The sequence below is a fragment of the Heptranchias perlo genome, chromosome 20, assembly GCF_035084215.1.
Source record: "Heptranchias perlo isolate sHepPer1 chromosome 20, sHepPer1.hap1, whole genome shotgun sequence".
Taxonomy (NCBI): Eukaryota; Metazoa; Chordata; class Chondrichthyes; order Hexanchiformes; family Hexanchidae; genus Heptranchias; species Heptranchias perlo.
The window spans coordinates 18,319,163-18,329,896 of NC_090344.1; the positions used below are offsets into that span (position 1 = coordinate 18,319,163).

Genomic DNA, 10,734 nt, shown 5'->3' on the forward strand with positions numbered 1-10,734 from the left:
AGTGATCCTGGTGTCTAACACGCACACATCAATAAAACCATGAATTCTGGAAACACACTGCAGGTCCTTCTTTATCTGGAGATCGAATGACTGTTGTATAATTGTCCCAGCAGTTAACAGGCTCCTGTGAACTCCTCCCACTGCTATTTTGATGCAGACTTTAAATCATTTATTTTTAACGGGTTTATTTTAAATGAGTTAACGCCTGCCTTAAATGGTAGACTCAGGACTGTCACTCAAACAGGTTAAATCTTCATAGAATAATTACCAGTCATTTTTAGACTGGACTCCGCACGGCGACTTTGCTGTCAGAGAAGAGAGATGAGAAAGGCCAAAGTGCCGTTTGCCCCTCTCAGTGTGGCCCTGAAGGACTGTGTCCAGGCTGAAGTTCTGCTCCCCCCAGATTGTCCTTTCTGAGCTCCAGTCAGGTGATGCTAAGCACTCAGGTGGGAAAGACTAAAATCTACAACAAGGTGTTTAAAACAAATCTGATTTATTTAATAGATATCCAGAATATTAAACTCCAGCCCAGTTATAGGGGTTATTGACATCAGCAGAAACAAATCCCAACTGTCAGAATGAACATGGTTCAGTCCTGGATGGGATTAACAGCAGAATCCGACCCCTGCAGTCAAATGTGAACTCGCTGGTGTCTCAGCACGTGTGATGACTGAGTGAATCCCTTCCCACACACGGAGCAGGTGAACAGTCTCTCCCCCATGAGCATGTATTGATGTGTCAGCAGTTCATTTCTGCTTTTAAAGCTCTTCTCACAGTCAGTGCATTAACAGGTCACTCAACAGTGTGAACAAGTTAATGTTTCAGAAGGTGGGATGATCGAGTGAATCCCTTCCCACACACGGAGCAGGTGAACAGTCTCTCCCCAATGGGCATGTGTTGATGTGTCAGCAGTTCGTTTCTGATTTTAAATCTCTTCCCAAAGTCAGAACATTTAAAGGTCTTTCATCAGTGTGAACTCGCTGGTGTCTCAGCAGGGTGGATGACCGAGTGAATCCCTTCCCACACACGGAGCAGGTGAACGGCCTCTCCCCAGTGTGAGTGCGCTGGTGTGTCAGCAGATAAATTTTGCTTTTAAAGCTTTTCTCACAGTCAGAACATTTAAAAGGTCTCTCATCGGAGTGAACTCGCTGGTGTGACAGGAGGTTGGATGACCGAGTGAATCTCTTCTCACACAAGGAGCAGGTGAACGGCCTCTCCCCAGTGTGACTGCGTTGGTGTCTCACCATTTCGTTTCTGATTTTAAATCTCTTCTCACAGTCAGGACATTTAAAAGGTCTCTCATCAGTGTGAACTTGCTGGTGTGACAGAAGGTGTGATGAATGAGTGAATCTCTTCTTACACACAGAGCAGATGAATGGCCTCTCCCCAGTGTGAACTCGCTGGTGTGTCAGCAGAGTGGATGACCGAGTGAATCCCTTCCCACACACGGAGCAGGTGAACGGCCTCTCCCCAGTGTGAGTGCGTTGGTGCGACAGCAGATTCCTTTTGCTTTTAAACCTCTTCTCAGTCAGAACATTTAAAAGGTCTCTCATCAGTGTGAACTCGCTGGTGTCTCAGCAGGGTGGATGACCAAATAAATCCCTTCCCACACACGGAGCAGGTGAACGGCCTCTCCCCAGTGTGAGTGAGTTGGTGTCTCAGTAGTTCGTTTCTGATTTTAAATCTCTTCCCACAGTCAGAACATTTAAAAGGTCTCTCATCAGTGTGAACTTGCTGGTGTTGCACAAGGTATGATGAATGAGTGAATCCCTTCCCACACACGGAGCAGCAGAACGGCCTCTCCCCAGTGTGAACTCGCTGGTGTGCCAGCAGGATGGATGACCGAGTGAATCTCTTCCCACACACGGAGCAGGTGAATGGCCTCTCCCCTGTGTGAGCGCGTTGGTGTGTCAGCAGATTACTTTTGCTTTTAAACCTCTTCTCACAGTCAGAACATTTAAAAGGTCTCTCATCAGTGTGAACTCGCTGGTGTTGCAGAAGGTGTGATGACTGAGTGAATCTATTCTTATTCACGGAGCAAGTGAATGGGCTGTCCCCAGTGTGAACTCGCTGGTGTGATAGAAGCTGAGATGACCGAGTGAATCCCTTCCCACACACGGTGCAGATGAACGGTCTCTCCCCAGTGTGAATGCGTTGGTGTGTCAGCAGATTACTTTTGCTTTTAAACCTCTTCTCACAGTCCGAACATTTAAAAGGTCGCTTATCAGAGTGAAATCGCTGGTGCATCAGGAGGCTGTCTGACTGAGTGAATCCCTTCCCACACACGGAACAGGTGAACGGCCTCTCCCCAGTGTGATTGTGTCGATGAATTTCCAGCAGTGACGGGTAATTGAATCCCTTCCCACAGTCCCCACATTTCCACGGTTTCTCCGTGGTCCGGGTGACCTTGTGTCTCTCCAGGTTGGACGATCAGTTGAAGCCTCGTCCACACACACAACACGTATACAGTTTCTCCCCGCTGTGAATGGTGTGATGTTTTTTCAGGCTATGTAACTGGTTAAAGCTCTTTCCACAGTCAGTGCACTGGAACACTCTCACTCGGGTGTGTGTGTCTTGGTGCTTTTCCACTCACACTGATGTTTGAAATCTTCTCCCAGAGATAGAACAGACAAACATTTCTCCTTCCACATTCAAAGGCCGATGATATTCAGGTCCTGATGAATCGAGTGACTCTGTCAGATCTTGACGTGGTCTTTGGTTTGAGTTTCCTGTCTGCAAATCCTCCCCTTCTAATAACCTGTGAAAGGAGATTATAAAAGTTATCACTGTAAGTACAGGATAAAAATTCAGATCAGATAACTCGTCGTTCTATGGAACATTCTTTCCTCTCTTATTCCTCAAAGCTGTAAATCCCCGTCCCACTAACTCTCCCTCCTCGCTGTGCTGAAATCCAAACCCATCAAATCATCTTTCAGTGGTACGAAACCATGAGTGAAAGGGTGAGAGAGTGAATGTGAGAGAGTGAATGTGAGAGAGTGAGTGTGAGAGAGTGAATGTGAGAGAGTGAGTGTGAGAGAGTGAGTGTGAGAGTGTGACTGTGAGAGAGTGAATGTGAGAGAGTGAATGTGAGAGAGTGAATGTGAGAGAGTGAATGTGAGAGAGTGTGAGAGAGTGAATGTGAGAGAGTGAATGCGAGTACAGCAGTGGGCTCGATGTGTAGAATGAAGTGGGGCAGGTGGAGCATGTTTCACTGGGGCAGCAGTGATCATAATCTCATTAGGTTTAGAACAGTTATGGAAAAGGACAGGGGACAGTCAAATGTGAAAATTCTTAACTGGAGGAGGGCTAATTCCAGTGAGTTAAAAAGGGATCTTGTCCAGGTGAATTGGAATCAAAAATTGGCAACAAAACAGTAATTGAACAATGGGAGGCCTTCGAGGAGGAGTGGGTTTGGTCGAGAGTGGACCGATTCCCACGAGGAGGAAAGGAATAGCATCCAAAGCTAGAGCTCCCTGGATGACGAAAGAAAAAGAGATCACCATCTCTTCTTCATTTACCGATGCTCCCTGACTGATCACCATTTCTCCTTCATTTACAGACTCCCCCTGACTGATCACCATTTCTTCTTCATTTACCGATGCTCCCTGACTGATCACCATTTCTCCTTCATTTACAGACTCCCCCTGACTGATCACCATTTCTCCTTCATTTACCGATGCTCCCTGAATGATCACCATTTCTCCTTCATTTACAAACGCTCGTTGACCGATCACAATTTCCCCCTCATTTGCATATGTTCCCTTATCGATCACGATTTCTCCTTCATTTACAGACGCTCCCTGACCGAATATCATTTCTCCTTCATTTACAGACCCTCCCTGACCGATCACCATTTCTCCTTCATTTACAGATACTCCCTGACCGATCACCATTTCTCCTTTATTTACAGACGCTCCCTGACCGATCACCATTTCTCCTTTATTTACAGACGCTCCCTGACCGATCACCATTTCTCCTTCATTTACAGATACTCCCTGACCGATCACCATTTCTCCTTCATTTACAGATACTCCCTGACCGATCACGATTTCTCCTTCATTTACACACACTCCCTGACCGATCACCATTTCTCCTTCATTTAAAGACGCTCCCTGACCGATCACCATTTCTCCTTCATTTACAGACACTCCCTGAGAAGTCCCAGTTTACACCGCGCATGCGCGGGGCCGCGGCCTTTTGTTGAGAGTTGGTCCGGAGCGAAACGGGAGAAACCGGAAACCGGCGGGTAGTGAGGGGGGATAATGTTCACTGTTTTATATTCGGGTCTGGGGCCGCACTCGGGGTTTGTGAAGCCTGAGCCTGGGCCTGAGCCCGGACCCGGGCCCCGGGGTTTATTGATCCTCTTGCTCCGATCCTCTCACCTGCACCGAACGCGCTCCTCCCGCAGCCTCGACTGACCGCGCATGCTCAGGACACACTGCCCGATAATGAGTCAGACTGCGCCTGCGCACTGTGCTCCACTGATTCAGATAGGGCACAATCTGCAACGCGCTGCATGCTGGGTGATGCAGCCGCCATTAATGATCTTAATATCAGGCCGAAAAGCAAAGACATTGGATGCAGAGAGAACGCGTATGAATCAAGAATAATAAAATAAACTGAAACCCCAGCTCTTTGTGCCATTTAAACCGGCACAAACACACAGTGTAGACGCACCACCACTTTGGTGAACTCCAGAAAATATTTTTTAAGGTAACTTTTATTAATTTCGTGTTATTAAATGTTGCAACTGACGGGTTCAATTAATGTTTATTTTCGAACTGCACCTGAGGATGTCAGTCTCAACACTAATCCCGCCCTGGTGATTAAGGAGAGTTCCAGACCAAAAGGAGGAGCGGAAATTGACTGGAGGGGTGAGGGGTGAGTTGATCCTCCAACCAATCGGAGTGTGTGAGGGGTGGGAGTTGCGGCACCGAATGGGCGGTCTCAGCCCAGACGTCCCTCATTGTCTGAAACATAATTTTTAAAACCTAATTTATCTTAAACTCCAGGAGACAACTCGACCTTTCTGTTGCGTCTTGAAACAGATGAAACCAGATGAGGTGGAGCAAACATTTCAACATTTGTTAGAAAAACACATTAATTAAGAACAGCCAACATGGATCATTTGAGATAACTCAAGTCTACTGATAAAGGAAATGCAGTGAATGTTGTGCCCATTGATTGCGAAAGGGTGTTTGGTGAGATGACGGACAGGAGGCTTGTTGATAAAATTAATACTTACCGTATTAAAGGGAATGAGGCAATTTGGATCGGAAGTTGTGTAAAGGACAGAAAACAGAGAGTAGTGGTTAATGGATGTTCTTCAGACTGGTGGGATGTAAACAGTGCTGTCCCCCAGGGTTAGTGTTGGGACCATTGCTCTTCTCAATATAGAGAATGTTCTGAGCTTGGGTATGTGGGACACAAGGTGACAATTTCTAGATGACGCCAAAATTGGGGCAATTGTGAAGGAGTGTCAGTGACTTCATTGTGACGTCCACGGGTTAGTAAATGGGCCAGGTGGAATGTAATGCAGAGAAATGTGACGTTATGCGTTTTGAGAGGAAGAAAAATTAGATGAAATGTGCACTAAATGGTCAAAGTTTAAAAGTAGAGGAGCGGGGAGACTGAGGGGTGGAAGGTTCTAACCAATGCATTGTCTTATTAATTAACAAGTCTGAGAGTCAGCAACATTAAAGCCTCATTAAGAAATAGATGAGCAAACTCTCTTCCCTCGACCATACCAGAGTAAACATGCAAATCCCCCGTGTCGACGAGATCAGTCCTCTGGATGGAACCACGGACGCCCTGAGCTTGATCTCCGGTGTCTCCAGTCCCAACTGCCCCTTACATCAGTAGCCCCTCACTTTTACACCCTGTTGTGATCCATGTCTGTCAGTGAAGCTGGAACTTCCCTAATCTGTGGTTTACAAGGACACATAGCTTGGTTCCCAGCAGTTACTTTTCTTCAGTCGTGTTCTCATGAACCCTAAACTACCCTGTTTACTGTTAATTAGAATCATAGAATCATCGAAAATTTATGGCACAGAACGAGGCCATTTGGCCTTACGTGTCTGCGCCAGCCGAAAATGAGCCACCCAGCCGAATCCCACTTTCCAGCACTTGGTCCATAACCTTGTCGGTCACGGCACGTCAGGTGCATATCCGGGTACCTTTTAAATGAGTTGAGGATTCCTGCCTCGACCACCCTTTCAGGCAGTGACTTCCAGACACCAACCACCCTCTGGGTAAAAAATGTTTTCATCAGCTCCTCAATAATCCTTCTACCAATCATTTTAAATCTATGCCCTGCCCCTTGTTTACTGACCTCTCTGCTAAGGGAAATCAGTCCTTCTTATCCACTCTATCTCGGCCATACATAAATTTGTACACCTCAATTAAATCACTCCTCAGCCTCCTCTGTTTCAAAGAGAACAATCGCAGCCTATAAATCTTTCTTCATAGCTAAAATTATCCAGTCCTGGCAACCTCCTCGTAAATCTCCCCTGTACCCTCTCGAGTGAAATTAAACCCTTCCTGTATTGTGGTGACCAGAACTCTACACAGTACTCAAGTTGTGGACTAAACATTGTTTAATACAGTTCCAGCATAACCTCCCTGGTCTTATATTCTCTGCCGTGGCTAATAAAGGAACGTATTCCACATGCCTTCTTAACCACCATATCTACCTGTCATGCTACCTTCAGGGATCTGTGCACATGCATTCCAAGGTCCCTCACGTCTTCTACACCGTTCAGTATCCTCCCATTTATTTGTACTCCCTTGCCTTATTTGCCGGCCCCAAATGCATTACCTCACACTTCTCTGGATTGAATTCCATTTACCACTTTTCCGCCTCCCTGACCAGTCCATTGATATCTTCCTTCACTTTCCTCCTCACGATCAACCATCCGGCCAATTTTGTATCATCTGCAAACTTCTTGAACAAGCCCCCTACATTTAAGTCCAAATCATTAATAAACATCACAAAAAGCAAGGGACCGAGTACTGAGCTCCGCGGAACCCCACTGGAAACAGCCTTCCAGTCATAAAAACACCAGTCGATCATTACCCTTTTCTTCCTGCCACTGAGCCAATTTTGGATCCAACTTGCAACTTTGCCTTGGATCCCATGAGATTGTACTTTTTTGACCAGTCTGCCATGTGCAATCTTGTCAAAACTCTTGCTAAAATCCATGTAGACGACATCAAATGCATTACCCTCATCGACTCTCCTTGTTACCTCCTCAAAAAATTCAATCAAGTTAGTCAGACACGACCTTCCCACAACAAATCCACGCTGACTGTCCTTGATTACTCCGTGCCTTTCTAAGTGATGGTTTATCATGTCCCTCAGAATTGATTCTTAAACTTGCCCACCACCGAAGTTAGACTGACTGGCCTGTAATTACTCGGTCTGTCCCTCGCTCCCTTTTTAAACAATAGTACAACATTAGCAGTCATCCAATCCTCCAGCACCACGCCTGTATCCACTGAGAATTGGAAAATGATGGTTAGAGCCTCCGTTATTTCCTCCCTTGCTTCTTTTAACACTCTGCGATACATTTCATCCCTCTCTGATGATTTATCTACTTTCAAAGATGCTGAACCCCTCAATGCTGCTTCTCTCACTAAGTTTATCGCATCCAATATTTCACACTCCTTCTCCTTAACTACAACGTCTGCACCATCCCTCTCTTTTGTGAAGACGGAAGCAAAGTGTTCATTAAGAACCATACCTACATCATCCGCCTCCACACATAGGTTCCTTTCTTGGTCTCTTAAAGTCCCTACTCTTCCCTTCATTATCCTCTTGTTCTTAATGTATTTATTAAACATCTTTGGATTTTCCTTGATTTAATTTGCCAATATTTTTTGATTCCCTCTCTTTGGTTTCCTAATTTCCTTTTTAATTTCACCCCTGCACTTTTTATACTCCTCTAGGCTTTCTGTATTATTGAGCTCTCGGTGTCTGACATGAGCTTTCCTTTTCTGCCTTATCTTACCCTGTATGCTGCTTGACATCAGGAGATAACATTTCATATTCATTAAATAAGCATCACACATTACAATCTGATCGATTATATTGCTCACTCTGGTTTAGGTTTATATTATGGTTAATAACAGAAAAAGTCCTGTTCCTTCCCCTTATCGGATTAGAGATTCCAACCAGCCGATTCTGTGGAATGGAATGTCTGATTAGTGTTGCCATGGCGACCTGCCTGCAGTCAAGCGCCTGTTTGAGTTTCTAACTCAGATTAAACTTCTCTTTCCCATAATACACATTATATCAGACATTTAATGTCAATGTATTTTAGCCATGTTATGTTAATATTTCTAAAGCCTGCGAAGTGTTCAGATACACAAACCTTTAAAAGTGGGAGGTCAAGTTGATCAAGTGGTTGAAAAAATTCATGTGATCCTCGGTTTTACAAATAGGGGTATAGAGCACAAAAGGACAGAGGCCATGTAAACCTGTACAAGTTATTGGTTAGGCTGCGGTTAGAATATTGTGTCAAGTTTTGGGGATCTTACACGAGGGAAAATGTCAAGGCCATGGAGAGAGCGCAGAAGAGATTCACTGAAATGTGAAATATCAGTGACGAGAGACTTTAGTTATGAGGAGAGACTGGAGAAACTGGGACTCTTTTCATAGATCAAAGAACGGTAAGGGGAGATCTCAGGGTAGTGTTCAAAATTTGATTATGGGCATTGTCTAAATGTGTTAGGGACACTCAATGTCTCCTAATGTCTGTGTACAGGCGAGGAGCAGATGGGTTTATCTTATCATCTTCTGGTTAAATGTTGTTCTCATCGAGGTGAGCACCCAGTGTTAACACTCTCCAGTCAGGTACAGCATGGGTTGGATACCGACTAAAGATCCTCTACACTGTACCATCAAACACTCCCAGGACAGGTACAGCACGGGTTACATACAGAGTAAAGCTTCCTCTACACCGTACCATCAAACCCTCCCAGGACAGGTACAGCACTAGTTAGATACAAAGTTGATATCCTCTCTACTTTGCCTACTTTGCCATTAAACACTCCGAGGGCAGGTACAGCAGGGGTTACATATACTGTACCACAAAACCCTCATAGGGCAAGTACAGCACGGGTTAGATACAAAATAAAGCTCCCTCTACTTTGTCCCATCAAACACTCCTGGGGCAGGTACAGCACGGGTAAGATACAGAGTAAAGCTCCCTCAGCACTGCCCTATCAAACACACCCAGGATAACGACAGCACAGGTGAGACACAGAGTAATGCTCCCTCTACACTGTCGCATCAAACTCTCCCAAGGCAGGGACAGCGCGGGTTAGATACAGAATAAAGCTCTCTCCACACCCTCTACACTGTCCCATCCAACACTCACAGACCTCACTGAGCAGGGTTTCTAGGCACTGCAGTGATGTCTTAAACCAGTGCCATTCAGCCCATCTGGTCCTGTCCGTGTCCCTTTTAAGGTGGAGAGCTGGGACAACCTTTCTCAAAACAAATCCCACCGGTTCATAGTGAGAATCCCAGGGGAAGGGTGAAGGTCCAGAGTGTGGAATGCCTGTACAAAATGCCGGCTTTTTTAAAGTCATGACGCTGATCAAAGTCTGCGTGAAGTTTTCTTGCCATTTGTGTCAAGATTTGGAAAAGACCTGCTGCCTGACATTTTAAATATTGCACAGCTTTAACAGTAGCTCACAGTGTCCGAAGAGGCAGAGATATCATTAGGTTTTTATGTATCTCCTTGTGCTCCATCTCCTTAACAACACTAGCTGATCACAGCAATGTTTTCATCAAATGGAATCCCAGTGTGAAAAATTGCACAATTTCACAGCGAAGCAACATAGGCAAGATTGGTGGGAGATGCGACTGGAGATAATGGGCCTGGGGCAGTGAGAACATCTCTTTGCATTAAGATATTCAGTATCCGAAGATGCAGGGAGATGAGGCCGTTGTGTCTATTTATCCAGGTATCTGCAAAATCCATCGTCTCTCAACACCCAGCATCATTCTCCCCCTCTCCTGCTTTCCAGTTAAGGTTTTTTTCTCGTTAAGTCGCAGTATTTGCTTTGAACATCTAATTCACCGGCATCTGGAGGAGCAGAGGAAGCTGGAGATAAAGTAATGACAGAAACAGAAGGAGATGGCTCGTGATGGCAGAATCTTGTGTGTGTCATTTGCTTCAAGTGAGACATGACAGTCCGGCGTTGCCTTGCACCTTTCCCAGGAGCTGCACTGATTCGGTGCGTGCGTTTTGGAAATGGAAACAGTTCCACCAGCAGCTTGTGGTAATATTTCCCCTCACTGTCCATTTCATGTACCTGCCTACCCGCACTTGGTGCTGTCGTTGTCTGAACAAGTCTTTCATGTTCTAACAGCAAATTCCATTTTGTGCGAGCAACTTGTCTGGGACGAAAGTGACGTGAGTTTCAAAGGTACAAGTCGGAAAGGCAGCGTTGGTCTGCTTGCTTGAATGAAAATTGCAGCGGATTCGCTGGTGGTCCAGTGCTGAGGACTCGGCGCTCTCGCCGCCGTGAAACCATGTTTGATTTCCGATCAGGGAACTTGACTTTCCTGGTGTTGTTCAAAATAGCACCAACCAAATTCCCCCGACTGAGCACAAAGCTCGCTCCTGATCAGCATGAGCAATTTCACCGCTCCTGCCTGAACAGCCAGCAGCTCATCATTCTTCAATTTTACAACCCATAAGAGCGATACACAATGTACTTTCT

The 10,734-nt window shown here is 45.6% G+C and overlaps 1 pseudogene; it reads right to left on the reverse strand.

Annotated features, from left to right (window-relative positions):
• Window positions 1–514: 514 nt before the first annotated feature.
• On the reverse strand, window positions 515–7,842 carry LOC137335948 (zinc finger protein 84-like; annotated as a pseudogene).
• Window positions 7,843–10,734: the final 2,892 nt, after the last annotated feature.